This window comes from Macaca fascicularis, chromosome 6 (assembly GCF_037993035.2).
Source record: "Macaca fascicularis isolate 582-1 chromosome 6, T2T-MFA8v1.1".
Lineage (NCBI taxonomy): Eukaryota > Metazoa > Chordata > Mammalia > Primates > Cercopithecidae > Macaca > Macaca fascicularis.
The window spans coordinates 60,129,148-60,147,841 of record NC_088380.1 but is presented as its reverse complement, the minus strand read 5'-3'; the positions used below and the strand labels follow the sequence as shown (position 1 = coordinate 60,147,841).

Genomic DNA, 18,694 nt, shown 5'->3' with positions numbered 1-18,694 from the left:
TTTATCTAAGCCTTTAAAAATAATCGAGATAAGCCCTCAGCAGGAATGCAGTTGACATGTGTGAGGCCTCTGCCAAGAGGTGACTTTTGCCCTATTTTGTTCTTGGCTCCCAGTTATCCCAGCCCTAATGTAGCACAAGATCTGGTTCTAAACAGCCTGGGTTGAAAATGCAATTCTAACACTTAGGTGTATGACTTTGAGCATAGCACTTCTCAGTTTTATCATTTGTAAAATGGTGTATCAGTTCATTTTCACACTGCTGGTAAAGACATATCTGAGACTGGGCAATTTAGAAAAGAAAGAGGTTTAATTGGACTCACAGTTCCACATAGCCAGGGAGGCCTCACAATCATGGCAGAAGGCAAGACGGAGCCAACTACATCTTATGTGGATGGCAGCAGGCAAAGGGAGAGCTTGTGCAAACCATCAGAGCTTGTAACATTCATTCACTATCACGAGAACAGTGCAGGAAAGACCTGCCCCATAATTCAATCACCTCCCACCAGGCTCCTCCCATGGCATGTGGGAATTGTGGGAGTTACAATTCAAGATGAGATTTGGGTGGGGACACAGGCAAACCATATCATTCTTCCCCTGGTGCCTCCCAAATCTCATGTCCTCACATTTCAAAACCAATCATGCCTTCCTAATGGTGCCCCAAAGTCTTAACTCATTTCAGCATTAACTCAATAGTCCACAGTTCAGTATCTCATCTGAGACAAGACAAGTCCTTTCCACCTTGGAGCCAGTAAAATCAAAAGCAAGTTAGTTATCTCCGAGGTACAATGGGGGTATAGGCATTGGGCAAAAACAGCCATTCCAAAAGGGATAAATTGGCCAAAACAAAGGGGCTACCGGCCCCATGCAAGTCCAAAATCCAGCAAGGCAGTCAAATCTTAAAGCACCAAAATGATCTCCTTTGACTCCATGACTCACATCCAGGTCATGCTCATGCAAGAGGTGGATTCCCATGGTCTTGGGCAGCTCCGCCTCTTTGGCTTGGTAGGGTACAGGCTCCCTCCCAGCTGCTTTCATGGGCTGGCGTTGAGTGTCTGTGGCTTTTCCTGGTGCATGGTGCAAGCTGTCAGTGGATCTACCATTCTGGGGTCTGAAGGACAGTGGCCCTCTTCTCACAGCTTCACTAGGCAGTGCCCCAGTAGGGACTCTGTGTGGGGGCACTGACCCCACATTTCCCTTCCATACTGCCCTAGCAGAGGTTCTCCATGAGAGCCCCATGCCTGTAGCAAACTTCTGCCTCAACATCCAGGCATTTCCATATATCCTCTGAAATCTAGGCAGAGGTTCCCAAACCCCAAATGTTGACTTCTGTGCACTGGCAGGCTCAACACCACGTGGAAGCTGCCAAAGCTTGAGGCTTGCACCCTCTGAAGCCATAGCCTGAGCTCTATGTTGGCCCCTTTCAGCCACAGCTGGAGCAGCTGGGATGCAAAGTATCAAGTCCCTAGGCAGCACACAGCATGGGGACCGTGGGCCCAGCCCCTGAAACCATTTTTCCTCATAGGCCTCTGGGCCTGTGATGGGATGGGCTACTGTGAAGACCTCTGACATGCCCTGGATACATTTTCCCCATTGTCTTGCAGCTTAACATTCGACTCCTTGTTACTTATGAAAACTTTTGCAGCCAGCTTGAATTTCTCCTCAGAAAATGGAATTTTCTTTTCCATCACATTGTCAGGCTACATATTTTCCAAACTTTTATGCTCTGCTTCCTTTATAAAACTGAATGCTTTTAACAGCACTCAAGTCACCTCTTGTATTGCTTTGCTGCTTAGAAATTTCTTCTGCCAGATATTCTAAATCATCTTTCTCAAGTTCAAAGTTCCACAAATCTCTGGGGCTGGGGCAAAATGCTGCCAGTCTTTTTGCTAAAACATAACAAGACTTGCCTTTGCTCTAGTTCCCAACAAGTGCCTCATTTCCGTCTGAGACCACCTTAGCCTGGATGTTGTTGTCCATATCGCTATCAGCATTTTGGTCAAAGTCAGTTAACAAGTCTCTAGGAAGTTCCAAACTTTCCCACATTTTCCTGTCTTCTTCTGAGCCCTCCAAGCTGTTTGAACCTCTGCCTGTTACCCAGTTCCGAAGTCAATTCCACATTTTTGGGTATCTTTTCAGCAGTGCCCCACTCTACTGTTACCAATTTACTGTATTAGTCTGTTCTCATGCTGCTGACAAAGACATACCCAAGACTCAGCAATTTACAAAAGAAAGAGATTTATTGGCCTCACAGTTCCATGTGGTTGGGGAGGGCTCACAATCATGGTGGAAGGCAAGGAAGAGCAAGTCGAGTCTTACATGGATGGCAGCAGGCAAAGAGAGAGATCTTGTGTAGGAAAGCTCCCATTTTTAAAACCATCAGATCTCATGAGACTCATTCACTACCATGAGAACAGCATGGAAAGACCTGTCCCCATAATTCAATCACCTCCTACTGGGTTCCTCCCACAACATGTGGGAATTGTGGAAGTTACAATTCAAGATGAGATTTGGGTCGGGACACAGCCAAACCATATCAAATGGACACAATAATAGTGTGATAGGAAAAATAATGGCCCTTAAAACTGCACATGTCCTCATCTTCAGAGCTATGACTATGTCACCTTACCTGGAAAATGAACTTTGTGTGTTTAAGGTTACATGCAGACCTTGAGGTGAGAGATTAACTTAGATTATCTAGGTGAGCTAAATACATTTGCATGAGTTCTTAAAAGCAAAGAACGTTTCCTAGGGGTGCTCAAAGAGAAAGATGCTATGATAGCAAAAGGACTTTCTGGGTAATTGTGGAAAAGGACATAAATATCCCTGAAAATTTACTTCATTTGATTAAAAAATTATGTGAGTTTTCTGGTGAAAAGATATCACCAGAAAGTACTGAAGAAGACCTTCACGAACCTCAGAACTTTATATTAGCCACATTTTAAAAAAGTATTAAACACACTTTAATAATATATTTTATTTAATCCAATGTGTCTAAAAATAATCCCAGCACTTCGGGAGGCCAAGGCAGGCAGATCACGAGGTCAGGAGATCGAGACAATTCTGCCTAACACGGTGAAAACCCGTCTCTACTAAAAATACAAAAAATTAGCTGGGCGTGGTGGCACGCACCTGTAGTCCCAGCTATTCAGGAGGCTGAGAGGCAGGATAATCACTTGAACCCGCGAGGTGGAGGTTGCAGTGAGCCGAGGTCACACCACTGCCCTCCAGCCTGGGTGACAGAGTGAGACTCCATCTCAAAAATAATAAATAAATAAATAAATAAATAATTGTAATACATGATATATGTAAAAATTATTAGGGATATTTTACACTGTTTCATACTAAGTATTTGAAAGTATTGAGTACTTTACACTGACAGCTCATCTCAATTTGAACTAGTCACACTTCAAGTGCTCAATAGCCACACATGGCTGGTGGCTACTGCGTTAAATGGTGCAGCTTACAGAACATAATCTGGACTGAGGGATACTGGGCATAATTGAAAGCAAAAGAACTACACTGAAAATGGGGTCTAAGTAAAAGCTTAAATCCTAAACATTGACACCTGTTTTCCTACTGCACTATCCCCCTACAGCCTTCTTTCTTCCATTGGTTTTCAAAACCCAAGTGGCCAAGTTTGTAGCTTTAAGACAGTTCTTAAGTGTAAGTAGATAATCAAGGATTACTAAGCGTTGGAGGAAAGTGTTTAATATGAAATATAAAAACAAACAAATGTTGGGAGATAATTCCCTTTGGTCTTTCATATTTATGCATATCTTTCAAGCAGAGGCACAGAATGCTTTTCTAGGCTATCCTTTCAAGGGCCTTTGTGCAGCAAACAGCCTTGAAAGAAACAATATGCCCTACCACAGCAAAGGGCAGATTCATTTGCTGTTCAGTATACTGTCTCACTCTGGAACAAAAGTCAGATAGGCTCACTGTCCATTATAAAAGACTGGAGTCCCCTAAGCTTGGGCTTCCTTTTCTATAATGACCTACTGTGCATACAGGCATTATCCAGGCTTCTTTGTGTTGCCCTGTGGGAAGTGATGCTCAGGAAACTGATACAAATGCTGAAACTCTGGCTGTGGCCGTTGCTGTGAATAACATAGTCCTGTCTCTGACCCAGAAGTCTAATGCCTTCTTAAAGCATCCAAGCAACTGTAGTAGGCTAACTTGTTAGACTGAAAGTGGGCTAAAAGTCTTAGATGCTCCATAATTCTTGACAAAACAAACAAACAAATAAACAAAACATACAGGAAAAGACAAAAGCAGCTTGGAGAAAACAGAAACTGTAAAGGTAGATAATTTTTTTTAAAGTTAACTTGATCCTAGAGAGATTTTTTAAAATTATTATATCCATGAAAGGAGAGTAGGATGCCACAGAAACAGAATAATCATGGACTAAGAAAGAAATCTGGGGAGTTAAAACTGTGATGGCAGGAATGTAAAATGCATTAGAAAAGTTGGAAAATAAAATTGAGGAAAACAGGAAAAAAAGAAAAGAAAATTAAAGGATCCATCCAGGAGATCTAATATCTAAATAATAGGAGTTCCAGAATGAGTATAAAATTGAGGGAAAGAAATTAACAAAGAGAATAACTTAAGTAAATTTGAAACATGAGTTTTGAAGTTGAGAGTCCCACTGATGCAAAGCCCAATGGATAAAAGTAGATCCACACCAAGGCATGTCTTCATGAAATTTCAGAGCGCTGGGAAAAAACAACATCTTGTCAGTTTCCAGAGAGACGTAACAGTTCCTGTATAAGGCCCAACAATTAGAATTGCTTTGAATCTCTAAACATCCTCAGTGGAAGTTAAAGGACAATAGAGAATTTGCCTTTAAAATTGTGAGAGCTCTCTTACCCAGCCAAACTTTCAATTTAATATGAGAGCAGCATACAAATATTTTCAAACATGCAAGGTCTTAAAAAGAGAGAAGTAAAAGGGACACATGGAATTATAATGAAGAGAGATTCTCAAGATGACAATTGTGTATTAGGATAGGGAGCAGCCAGTCTGGAATAGAAAATATCAGAACAATTCCATCTGGAAAAGATTCTTCGAGAAGTTGAAATTGATAGAATATTTGATATATTTGAAAATATAAAGAGAACATTTAAACATTATGGGAGTATTTGGAGCTGAGGTTTGTGAAGAGCTCCAGAGGCACTTTTTGGTGATATCTAGTTACATATCGGTTCTAATTAATGATAAGTACATTGAAAACTAAGCAAATTATAAAATAAGACAACTAATCACTAACTTCTAGGAAAACAGAAAATGTACAAGACAGAAAAAGTAAGTGTGTGTGTGTGTGTATATATATATATGTAAATAACATGGTTCCATGGTGAGCAGTGTTTATAATTATATAAACACTGATTATTGATACATTCTACATTATCATATAAATATACTGTATCGAGAGAATAAGGGGATGAGAAGTGGGCTTGTAGGAGGGGGTTGATGTTATGAAAAAAAGTTAAATCTTGATTCTTTAGTTTTAGCCATTATGGAGAATGAACTAGCAATATAAGCATGTTACTCAGAAATATGAAGGTAAGTATCAAAAGTAAGACATAAAATTGTCACGTTACTTACAGAAAACATCATGGCTGAGGCAGACTTAGAGGCAAACGCAAGTTTCCCATAGGCAAAAACGGTGGGAGATTTCAGCCAATAAGAATAGACTCAAGATACAGATATTTGGAAAGACAAAATTCAGCTGGAATACCAACTATGTGTCATTATCAATATCAGCCTCATATGGTGCTAAAGACCAAGCTTCCCCTTCTGTAAATCTACCCAGAATCACCTATTAGTCTGTGGCAGGACCAGGATTCAAATCCTGGTCTGCCTATGCAAAATTTGTGTGTTCCTACCATCCTGTGCTGCCTCTTATGTAAACATAACACAGTGTAAAGCTATTGGAAAAATAATTTTGGGTTCCCCCGCAAGCCAGACCAGATAAAACTCAAGTGCAAGTAATTTATTTTGCAGTTGATTCCAAGAAACTTTGGTAAAGGAATGGGGAAAGGAGACAGAGAAGGAAAGAGAACTGATAAAGCGTTCTTTATTAAGCAAGTTGCCACTATAGCTAGCGCTCAGTCCAGCTGCGGAATTCAGGGATTCAGTGCACACAACCTGCTCCTCCTGGCTATACCTCCCCAAGGGGGTGAGGGGGTTGGGGTAGTTATGTATTCCAGCTACTGGCTAAAGGATGCTGAGGGGGTTGTTAATTTTCTAACACTTTAAGCAGCCTGCCATATGGGTGACAAAGTAAGCTCTGTGGCCCAGAGAAAACCCCCAGGCAAAAAAAAGCAAGCACTGTAAGTCGGACAGACATATTGAAGTGGTGAGGGGAGATGGGTAGGGGATTAACGAAAGCTCCATGAAAGCGGTGACTGTATCTGTTCTATTTACCACTGTACATCCATTGCCTGACACATACAAGATGCTTACTAAATAGCTGTGGAAGAAAGGAAGCAAGGGAAAGAGGGAAGAAAAGACAGAGGATTAGCAGAGTCAGGGCAACCACATTGCACATCTCCAGGACACTAGAGAAGAGGCCAGAAGGAAGAGCATAAAGGTCCTGAAAGACTTTGTTCGGTGTGCATGGAGGGCTTGTGAAAGCTTTGCAGGTTAGAAAATTTGCAGGAGCTTTGGAAAGTACGGCAGAAATATGACATGACCACAGCAGAGTTTTAAGGAAATGAATCTGCTACTCTTCTGTTCAGCAAATGTTTACCAATCTTTTGGAGTCAAGAAGCGTTTTATTTTTAGTAAAGGTGGGGCAAAAAGTAGAAGATCTACATTGCTGCAGAACATTTTTAAGTTATCTCAATTGTTCATGGAGGAGAACAGCTGCCAAATATTGTCAGCTTTCCATCTATTTCTTTTTTTTTTTTTTTTGAGACGGAGTCTCGCTCTGTCGCCCAGGCTGGAGTGCAGTGGCGCTATCTCGGCTCACTGCAAGCTCCGCCTCCCGGGTTTACGCCATTCTCCTGCCTCAGCCTCCCGAGTAGCTGGGACTACAGGCGCCCGCCACCTCGCCCGGCTAATTTTTTTGTATTTTTAGTAGAGACGGGGTTTCATTGTGTTAGCCAGGAGGGTCTCGATCTCCTGACCTCGTGATCCGCCCGTCTCGGCCTCCCAAAGTGCTGGGATTACAAGCTTGAGCCACCGCGCCCGGCCAGCTTTCCATCTATTTCTTAGAGCTTGTTTGAAGGTATGAAGAGTAGCACTTACCAAGAGACTGGGGACTGTGAAGACAGAGACTGGCAAGGCCCTCTGCTGCCAAGATCAAAGAGGAGGCAACAAGAAGCAAGTCTCAAGTGATCTGAGGGTTGTCTCTGGCATAACAGCCGGTACATCTCAGAGTCACACTTTTTTCCCCCAAGTTGTAACACTGGTAAACTGGTAGAGAAGAAAACAGGAGGTGACGCTTTAGGAAATATTGGGAATAGAACAAGTGTGAACTCCACAAGGGGATGGAGTCTACATGGGGATATTTAATTTTGTTATATCACCTCTCTAATAGGCGATTCACTCAGAGTCCCCCATGAACTTCAAGTCCCAAATCCCTTCTCCACAATTCAAAAAATCCCAAAACTCTAAGCACTGATTTGCTTTCATAAATTTGCACAAATTCATTTGACATCAAAACTTGACGTTGCTGTGAGTTCATTCATAGTCTTCCTTTTCCTGTCCTACTTTGGGTGAGTACTCATTTTCCTCTAGAAAATGTTGCGGCTCTGAATTCCAAAACACATGTGGCCCCCAAGGATATCAAACAAGGGATTGTAAACTGTAATTAAAAATCAAGTATTTGGCTTTTTTGCCTGCAAATAGGCAAAAACATTTGTTGTTGTTGTTGTTGAAAGGCAAGACATGGAGCATCTGTTTTACTGATGTTGATTATACCAAATGTGGCATACTCCTGACACTTGGCAGCAGTAGGGACATCTCCTGACCAGGGAGGCTCCTCAATGGCTGCAGTGGTGACAATGATGATATGGTTTGGGAGCCAGCATTTTCCCGATCTTAAGAAAGGTAGACAACTTCTTGGAGGCCTGATCTTGGGGTATAGTTTTGGGAGTCATTATTGGGAACACAACCTGAAATTTGTTCTCAAACCTCCATTTTACATCCTGTAATAAATAATTTCTTGTTCAAACTAGCTAGAATAGAGTCTGTCTTCTGCAACTGAGCCTGAAATGGTATCCCAGCCACACAGCAACACCGATCCAACCATGCTATAATTTTTTTTAACTCAAACTGTTGTCAGATGCATAACTGCCAGACTTGGTAGCCATAAAGTAAAATAACAAAATAAATGTAAAAATAAGGCAGGTGGCATGTGCCTGTAGTGTCATGTGCCTGTAGTCACGAGCTGAGTTGGGAGGATTGCTCAAGCCCAAGAGTTTGAGGCTACAGTGTGCTGTGATGGTGCCTATGAATAGCCACTGTACTCCAGCCTGGGGTACATAGAGAGACCCTGTCTCAAAAAATCAATCAAATCAATCAATCAATCAATCAATCAATCTGCTCACAAAACAAATATATCCTACTAACAAGACTGAGACTGCCCAGTGGAAGCAGATGCGGACAAAGATCTTTCAGCAGTTGTTGAAACCACTACATTGCCTCCAAAAGTGATCCTGTTAAAAGAGAACTACTCATCCGGATGTAGGCTTTCTGTCACTGTGTTAGTCAATACAAATGTATTTGGTAACCATTGGAGAGAATGGAAGTAATACAGAGGAAGATAATACAGAGTATTTATTTCCAAAGAGTTTCTTCTCTCCTGGGCTTCTGGTCAGACACCCAACCAAGCATTATGCCCGCTCTAAGTGCTGTAATGGGTATGCACAAAGTGCAATTACTTAGCCATCTCCTCCACTCAGCATCCAGGCGTTTCACAGCTTGCACAGCCTGAATCCACAGCTCACTCCTACAGACAGATGCTTAATGTAAACACTTAATATCCATGTGTCTGTAACAGTAATAACATCTTGAGAACCCTAAAGGCAAAAAGCCTGTAAGGAGTAGTTAGGTAGAGAGTAACAGATTTATACCAGGAAAATGTGTTTAATGGGGAGTCTGAGTACATGAAAATAACATCGAAACAACCTTATCTCTAAAAATGAGAGAAAAATTAAATAAGACCGATACTTGAAATATTAGTGTTTATTAGCAGAGTTTTTAGTGCGCAAACATACCCACCCTAATTTTGTCTTGAGAATTGGATTCTGAAAAACTGTGATCAGCACAAAGGTGTGTCGGTACTCTGGTACCATGAAAGCATTGAAAGGGAGAGAAATGATTGGATTGACAAAAGTCTTGACAAGAGAGTCCAACAGAAACCAAAAGCCTTCGCAAGTGTAACTCAATTTGTTTTTGAGCTCAGAAGAGAATGACAGTGTGCTAGATGGATTTCAGTTTTCCTTCCAGATCTGCTCTCCACTTCTCCACACTGACCCGCACCCTTCGTGTGCTTCTCACAAAGTTGAGAGCCACAGAGGAGCATGCAAGGTGAGCTGTGATGAGTGATTTTCATTTACCTTTCCAGATCCTCTGTCCACTCTGCTCTGCTGATAGACATTTACGAACCACAGCAACAAGCTCCTTTGTCCCCTGGCTTCTGGTTAGAGGGCCAATGAGATACACAGGCAGAGACTGCATGGAGAGGGAAAAGTGAGGTTGGGGCATTGCCTGCTCTCCCTGCAGGGCTATGAGTCTGAGTCCGTGTTCCACCATCTAAGGCCAAGCACCTGTCAAGCAGGTGGCTCTCTTTCATACCTTTCAGGTCCAGTGACCTTCCCTCTAAGGGTTGTAACAGCACTCCATGCTTAGCAATCACTATTCCTCGCTGGTTTCTTTTAACCCAGTACAACTTTGCAAATTAGCCCTTTTTGAAACTCTTCAGTTTCCCCCATTTGACTGCTTCACTTGTTTCTCATGGAAACCCTGACTTGAGGATTATTGTTTAGTGAGCATTTCCACAGTATTTTTAAAGAGCTAACGGGAAGTTAATTTGCCTACCTTTTATACACCTCAGTTAGATCAGCTTTTGTCTGGAAAGGAGCCTGGCAGGGCTTGGCTTTGTATCCTGTTGGGATGATCATCTCTTCAGTGTGATGACTAAGAGTTGCATCCAGTTAGTGCACTAGCAACTGAAGTTAGGAAGGCTGGGGTGGACGCTGCCAACCAGCAATCCAATCTGCCTGATGGCCAACCCTCTGACCACTGGGAGCCTGGGGCTTTCTGAATCAGACAACTTCCAGACTTCACATGTGCTGCCAAGCACAAGGTGTGAAAAAGATTTCCTTTCTTTAGATTCTGCTTTTTCACTAAAGCTGCATCTTTATCCAATTAATTAGAGAAATGTTACTCAAAGCGTAGCCTGGGGACCACTGCTGGTATGCACAGCGGTGGAGCTTGCACCAGAATAAGTTCACTATGTTCCACTGACAGACGTTTGCTGTTGTTGTTGTTGGTGGTGGTGGTGGTGGTGGTGGTAGCAAGACTTTTTTTGATGACTTGTGGATTTACAATTTCATAAGCTTTTTTTCTTATCACAGATGAGGAACAAATATTTATCAACCTGCAACCTGGTGTTTGGGTACTTGCAGTAGCACTGAATTAGCAGACTGTGAAATCAAGCCTAGGCAATAAACTAGGTCAGCATTTCCTATGTTGTGCTCCATGAAATCCTAATCTTGTGACGGCCTGTCTATTAAAAGGTGGAAATGCTTAGACAGTCACAAAGGACATGACCATGTTAATGGTTCTGATAAGTCCTGCAGTTAAAGAATGTGCTTATTTTTGTTCAGCACAGAATTTCCCATACTTGTTTGAAATAATTATGTTATGTCATGGCTATTGCCACTTGTGAAATGAGTGTTCTGTGGAACTAACACTGTTGGCAAGGAAATGCTTCAGGAAGTGCTCAGCCAGAGGATCTCTAGAGTCTCTTGGGAAGATATTTATCTTCTCAGGGCCCCTGTTTCCTTAACTATCAATTAATGTCTAACATCTGACTAGTGGTAAGCATTTTCATATGCATGTCCTCAATGAGACTCAGGGTTATCCTGTGAGAAATCATGCAGGAATGGTACATCCCAGTCCACACAGGAGTAATTGAAGGGTCAGACATATTATGTGACTTACTCAAAGTCACACAACTTGTAAAAGGTGAAACTAGAATTTGACACTCAGGTCTTCAAATTTTAAAATCTATTGTTTCCTACTATACTGCATTGAATCTTTGAGCTGGAAGGACTCTTAGAGCATAATATGTCTAATCAGGAAAGTAATACTCTAGCAAAGGAATGATTCAATGTGAAATCAGTGCTGGTCATTTAACTTTTAGCTGAAGTTTAAACTTGTTTCTTTACATCATTTTGACATCTTCTTCTTGTTATGATCAAAGGGAGCTTTCCAATGTCCTGTGTGCTCACCGTCTCCGGGGATGGGTCACATTGTCATATTCTTCTTCTGAAGTGAGTAGAAGACTGCCTGCCACAAACATTGGACCTCTGCGTTTGTTCACAGAACAAGGCAATGACACTGGGGAGACAGGAGCGCACTCTACATTTATATTCTGTATTCCTCAGTCAAGAAAAAGGAGTGTGGTATTTAATAGCACTTGGCTAAAACAATTAAGTCACAACCTATCTTCTTGTGGTCAACTAAAAGAAAAGAAAGCGGGATTATTTTTGTATTTTTAAAAACAAAGGCTAAGAAATAATCTGGTCACAATGTTCTCCATTCTGTATGTGTGTGTTTCTAACTAGTTTTTAAAATTCTAATGATTCATTAATTCATTTGTTCATGCATTCAGTAAGCTTTTCTTGAGTACTTACTTTGGGCCAGGCAATGTGCTAGGGGTTGAGGAAACAGAATGAATAAAATTAATTTGTCACCCAAGTCAAACATGAATCATCATTACCATCATAAACAAATATTGAGCATCTTCTGTAAAAAGGGCCAGTACTGGGCACTTCGGGGATCTATAATAAGATATAGCAAGGCAGGGTCCTTGTTCTCCAAGAGTTCAGTCTCCTTCAGGAAATAGCCATGCCCATAAAAAGCTAAGCGTCATTGTGCAATGCTGAGTGCCAGCCCAGTAGCATGAAGAATAAGAGTAATCAGCATTCCAGGGATAAGAGGTCACTCTTGGTCCAGGCAGGTGGGAGCTGTCAGAGTGGCATAATTGTGGTCAAAGCTAATAATAACTCTATTATAAACCACAGCATTGCAAGGAAGAAGGAATAATTTTTCTGAGAGAATGAAATCTTTTTGGTTTAAATCGACCTCACGGAAATAAATCTGGCACTTAAAAGAGTTTCGGGTTTCATTTATGTCATGAGGGTCCATTTGTGGGCGACTAGTTCCCGAAATAGAGGACTCGTCTCTCTAGGCTGGACTAATCTTGAATCTGAGAGATGAAAGTTCATAATTCTTTTGAAAGTTAGTCAACGTTAATTGTGTTTGGCACTTTTTAGGTAAGGAAAATTATCCTACACTGGTTGGTTACAATTACATTGTTATGTCTGAGAGGCTTCTCTCATGTAATTACTATGTGCTGACTCTCTAATTATAAGGAGGGCCTGAATTTTCTTCCTGTCACTGAAAATGATGTCTCTACTATATTGAAAAAATAGTGGACTTTCTTATCCTCAAAGAAGGTATCAAAACTGGTAAACTATGAAGGACTTAAAAATACCATTGATGATATAGATATTTCTACAGCTTTATTTTAAAAGTTTAGGTATCATATCCTATTGGATTGAGAGAAATTTTGATAGTTTGATATAAAATTTTATGTTTATGTTGTTACATTCTAAGTAGAAAATCAGATCCATGCTTAGTATGGGTCTTAAATTTTATTTCTAAATTCTTAGAAAAATGCACAGCTAATATATGACTTAATTGGCCTCAACTTCAAGAAGCAACAGAAGCTTGCAAATTTAAGGTATTTAATAAAATGCCTCCCCACCTACCTTGAATTCTCATAGAAAATACTACAGGGTTTGACTATAAACAAGAAACACTAGAGGTTTCTTCCTTCCCAATAAGGACAGTTTTTAAAAAGCTGGGAGAAATAATTTTCTTACTTATTTTTTTTCTTAAAAAATCCAACAGTTAATAAGATAGTGAAGATTTAATCTACAAAAGTATAGAAGACAAAATCCCAGGAAGGTAAGTTGAGTACACAAAGCTACTTTGACCCCAATAGCATTTTCCAAACCTGAAGAAACATGCAAAACTGAAGTGCTGTCTTGGTGGCCTCACAAAGCAAGTAGGAAAAAGTGAAAGCTTGGGTCCACCCATGGTGAGGAGCCTATTCTCTTCATAGATATTAAACTGGGTCCAAGGTCTATGCCCTCAGGGAAATGGAAAGCCTAAAGGAAACCAACTTTTGCTTGGATTTGCCACCCAGGTTTGCATCAACTGGATGGAAGGAACCTCAATCCTTGAACTTAGACTAAGCAGATCTAGACTGGTAACGCTCTGGGAGCAAATAAGAATGGTCTCCAGAGAAAAATTCTGTCATCTCAGAGTTCAATCACTCTCAAATTATTTTTCAAATACAACAACCGGTCTACAGTCAAATATGACCAGTTGCGCAAACATGAAAACATAAATGAGAACCAGCAGAAAAAAATAGACAATAGAACCAGATCATAAAGACCTAAAATATTAGAATTATAAGATACAGACTACAAAATGTGTTTTTTTTTTTTTTTTTTTTGAGACGGAGTCTCGCTCTGTCCCCCAGGCTGGAGTGCAGTGGCCGGATCTCAGCTCACTGCAAGTTCCGCCTCCCAGGTTCACGTCATTCTCCTGCCTCAGCCTCCCGAGTAGCTGGGGCTATAGGCACCCACCACCTCGCCCGGCTAGTTTTTTGTATTTTTTAGTAGAGACGGGGTTTCACCGTGTTAGCCAGGATAGTCTCGATCTCCTGACCCAGTGATCCGCCCGTCTCGGCCTCCCAAAGTGCTGGGATTACAGGCTTGAGCCACCACGCCCGGCCAGTGTATTATGTTTAAAGAAATAAACATGTTTCCAAGGAATGAGAAACTACAAAGAGTCCAATAGCACCACCCACCTTTTGTAAAAACAAACAAAATGCCTTTAAACACTTCCTGAGTTCCTTCCTGGGTGGCTCATATCCAGTGACTAATGAATATGGAGACATAATATCCCCTTTCTCTCCTCTTCTCCATGTGGGGCACCTCTAAAGATGATTTCACCTTCAGAACTCCCTGCAGGGTTGACTGTGTCTTCCATTGAGATATTCAGCATCACAGTTCAACTGTGCCCAGTCCTACTTTCTTCTCTTCTTTTACACGTGTTCAATCCCCAAAGCACTCCTGTGTAAACTTCCTGTGTTCAAGTCTGTTATTCAGGAGACCCAGCTTGTGACACTCGGGTCTTCATTGAGTTGAGCCTCTGTAACTTATTGGGGTACAGATGTTTCTTCTTCAGACATCCTCTAATTTTAAGAACCTTATCTAAGGGACAGGAAGCCTTTGTTCTTTCTGACAATCTGGACAAGCTTTCAGGACGTTTCCTAGAAATCACTCTGCAAGGAGCATCAGGACTCCTGACATTTGGTATATGCCGTACGAAACTCATCCCACTTCTTCCCATATTTGACAATGACTTCAGAGAAACCAACAAAGTCTAGATTCTTAGGAGGGGGAAGCTAGTGACCATCCCTCTTCACAGCCGAAAACACTCAATTGATTCAAAGTATTTGCATTTTAGCTTTAAGAACCCAGGCCATTTCTCTTAATGATAGTGGGCCACTCTAATGCCAGCAGCATCTATAACGAGGTGGAAATTGTAGGACTAGCACTAAAATAGGGACATGGGGGACAAGCCGCTGGCTATTCCATGGAGAGCTTCAGGTGTGGTGCCCCTAGAGAAGGCCACTGTATGACCAAGTTGCTTTAGCTAAAATCACTAAGTGACTAAGGGTCACTTACTATGAGCGTTGGTAGACACAAAGTTTTATTCCTTCCCCACAACAATGCCCCATCCCCCAAACCACTGAAAATAGACTCTGATTAAATTAGCCTATATTCGAGGACACTCACACATTCGTATCATTTTGAGGTTAATGTAATCAAGTAGAAACGACAGCTGTGGGAACCACTTTAATGCGGAGCCCATTTGTTCTTGTCCCCTCCAGATCAATCTAAATGCAATTTCTTGGTATTAGGTTCTTTGCTGGTTTGCAAATAAGCTTTTAGATTTTTTAATTTTAACAAACACTAAATTTAGAAATATCTATTTTTAACAAGAAAAATAGACACTCTTAACAGAGCTGGCTATTTTTTGGTTTTGAGAGTGGAGGTGGAAGAGCAGTGGGGAAGTTTAACCGAACATGGCCTGTTTTACTGGTTCCAGTATAACACAGGTGTTTTCAGTTATGAGCTACCTCATGGACTTATTTACCTTTAGATGTTTTTGTTGGTTTGGGGAGCCATGGGGTTAAAGGAAAAGAGGGAACAAGTAAGTTAAAGCCTTTTAAAGAAGACAACCAGTGGTGTCATCCAGGCATCCCAGCATTAAAACTAAATAGGATTCTGTAAAGTTTCTCTGCAAATTGATTACTTGGAACCCGGAGCCCTGGAGAAAGGGACTTGCCAGGCTGCCAGTCAAAGGAATACATATGCATATGAATTCCCTGCAATTAATGCGAAGGGGAAAGTCTATTAGGATTGTAAATGATCTAAGTGCTTAATGTACTTTCTTGACAGATCCAAAGCAAAATTGTTTCCTCAAATTCAGGCCTCAAAGGCTGTGAGCCAAGCAGTTGTCAGTGGGTCTTGTAGTTAGTAGACACTTCTTCCTCTCCCCACACTGACCTTCCCCAGCTTCCCCACGCCGTCCTTCCTCAGCTCTAAAGCTGAGAACACTGCCCTTTTGCGCTCTGGCCTGCTGGCAGCAGCAGCTCTGCACTTCTGCCCGGAGGGCGAGAAAAGGAGGGGCTTGAGGCTGACGGGACTCACAGAGTTGGAGGGGCGGGCCACTTTGCCCCTTTGCTTATTTCATCAGTGACTGGTTTTTCATAAGAGAAGGAAAAACGAGAGGAGAGAGTGAAGGTAAAAAGGAAATTCTGCAGCCCTGGGAGAATGTGTCTGAGGGACATTCTGATTCTGGAGTTTACAGCTTGGGCAGGTTGGCACTGATACTCACATGATGCATGAGAACCAGGCTGATGAGTTGAAAATTAGCTTCTGTTTTTGATTTTGTCCCAGAATACGAAAACGTTCACTTTCCTCTTGATAGAAAGCAGAGTTGAGAAGACTTTCTATCTGGCGTTACTTATAAACTTTATGGGATCCTTACATAATGAGATGAAACAAAGTTTTATTATCTTAATAGCTGTTGCTTAGAAATGTTTTGGGACCCCAAGGGCTTGGGTGTTTCTTGGCCACAAAACTTCAAAGTATAATGTAAAACTGGCTTGCACTGGATATGAGAGAAATTCACATTTTGCTTTGAGGATAAAGGGAGAAGATACACAAGAAGAGAAGAAATGCAAGGAGGAGGGAGACAGAGCATGGAGCCAAGTGGACAGAGAGGACCAGGTGCGGGTACCGGCAGGTGAAGCACGCAGTCATGGGGCTGGATGAGGCTGTGGGAGAGGCATGTTGAGGCTGCTCTTCCACATGAAGTTCCTTGCCTTGCTGTGTCACGAGACTCCATTTCTGCTCCAGACTCTTCTGTTCATATTTTCTTTTCCGTGGAACTCAGAAAGGGGGCAGGTGTTCTGTTGTATGGTCCTCATGGTACAACACATAGTGTGGGACAAGCACAGGAGGAGGACCTCACGAGAAAGTGGAGACTCGTTGGACTCATGGGCTCCTGCCAGTGGTGGATTTGGGAGAGCAGGGTTGAGTTAATTTGATCCAGATCTCCAAGGGCCAGGGACTCAGTACACAACTTTTGAGTAATAAAGACAATGGGAAGTAAAATATCATTTGGTAAAATCTGCACGACGTCCCAAACAGTAGGATCCAGAATATGTGGGAACACTCTTTCTCTTCCAATGCATTTAGGCTTGCAGTATCATCAGTGCTAGGCCCTGCCTGGCACAGATTAGAAGGACACTGACCCTGCTCTCAAGTAAAAGTGGATATGTAAATAAATGAATACAAGAAGACGAGTACACTGATACAGCAATGAGGAAAAATGCAGCGATCGTAGAAGGCAGTTCATGCCTTATCGGGTATAAACACACTACAGTGAACCTCAGCCTTGATGGGTCAACCCTTCTTAGTGTGAATTTTGTTAAGAACCTGTGTCTGAAGTACCTTTCTAGGCACTGCAACTTTCTGAGTGTTTCCCTTCAGGACTCTATGTTAAAACAAACAAACCCAAACAAAAAAAACCACACACTTCTGTATTTCCATGGAAGTGATTTTTTAAGAAAAAAATAATAATAAAAATGAGTGACTCTTGGGTTGCCGTATCAGGGCAAAAATAAATGAAATAATGCCTAGAAAGGGATTGTGAAGGCAGTGGCACCCTCTTCAAATGGCACCTGTCGCTACAGGTACAGGATTTCTTGGAGAAGAAGATTTCTTTCTGACAGGCAGGTCCACAGTGCAGTGCAGGCCATGCTGATACAACCTGGACCATCTCACCATTAAGGGATATTCCACATTAGGGAACATGGACATTTAGAGATTTTTTTTTTTCTATTCTTCTAACATTTATACCTTGCATACTTTAGCTTTAGAAGATATAATTGACATAATTTTTTAAATGGCTTGCTGTGTGCTATGATGACAAGACAGGATTTAGAGTCAAAAGTCCTGGATTCTTATCCCAACCTTTTAACAAACCGGTTACCTGAACTCATACAAGCCACTGCTTTCTGAAGCCTCAATTTCCTCATCTATAAAACCAGCTGCTAATAACATCTGACATTTTTACAAAAGCCTTTCTCAGGTTCAATGCTAAGTGTCATGCAATTGACAGTCTTTAATTCAAACCTCCTAGGCCTCAGGAAAGCAGTTTGTTAGTTTATTATTTATATAATCTTCTCTGTCTTTTTGAACACTTTCTATGCTTCAGGCACTGTGTCCAGTGTTTGAGTTGATTTATTTCTTTTCACCACCACTCTATGAATTTGGCACTATCATGACCCCATTTTACAACCAGGGACTCTGGGTCTGAGAGGTCAAACAGTTGGCCGTGATCACCCAGCTGGGATCCTGGCCTGACCCAGAGCCCACACCTCAGAGCCCCCTCCAGGAAGCAGTCACCTAGTTCTGTATCTGTCTTGAGTTTCTGTCTAAAGCTGTCCTTACCCCTCCTCCTTTGCCTGGAAAGACAGAAGTTGCCCAGCACCATTCAACCACTTACATTTACTATAACTATGTCACCAGCATCTCTACTTTATGAAACCTCTGAGTGGTATCATCTTGGGCCCTCAGTGCATAGATTTGCTACAGAACCCCCGAGCACCCTTCAGTGTTTGGAGAGCTCCGTGTGATGAATGGTACCATTGGTCTTTGTGTACTTGACGCTGGAGCCCCTGATGTTGATTAGACCAGGGTTGATGAGCTGCTTGGCTCCTGCCCAGCTGGCAGGCACTAGCCTCCACTTCTCACACCTAATTGGAGCCTGCAGCAACACAGCCCAGGCTCTCCAAGACCACTCA

The 18,694-nt window shown here is 41.8% G+C and overlaps 1 long non-coding RNA gene across 1 annotated transcript in view; it reads left to right on the top strand.

The window, feature by feature from the left end:
- The first annotated feature begins 10,158 nt into the window (after positions 1-10,158).
- Positions 10,159-18,694, top strand: part of LOC135971101 (uncharacterized) — a 42,167-nt gene continuing 33,631 nt past the window's right edge. The window contains exon 1 of the long non-coding RNA XR_010587185.1: positions 10,159-10,315. This is a non-coding gene — a long non-coding RNA (uncharacterized lncRNA). The remainder of the gene's footprint in view (positions 10,316-18,694) is intronic.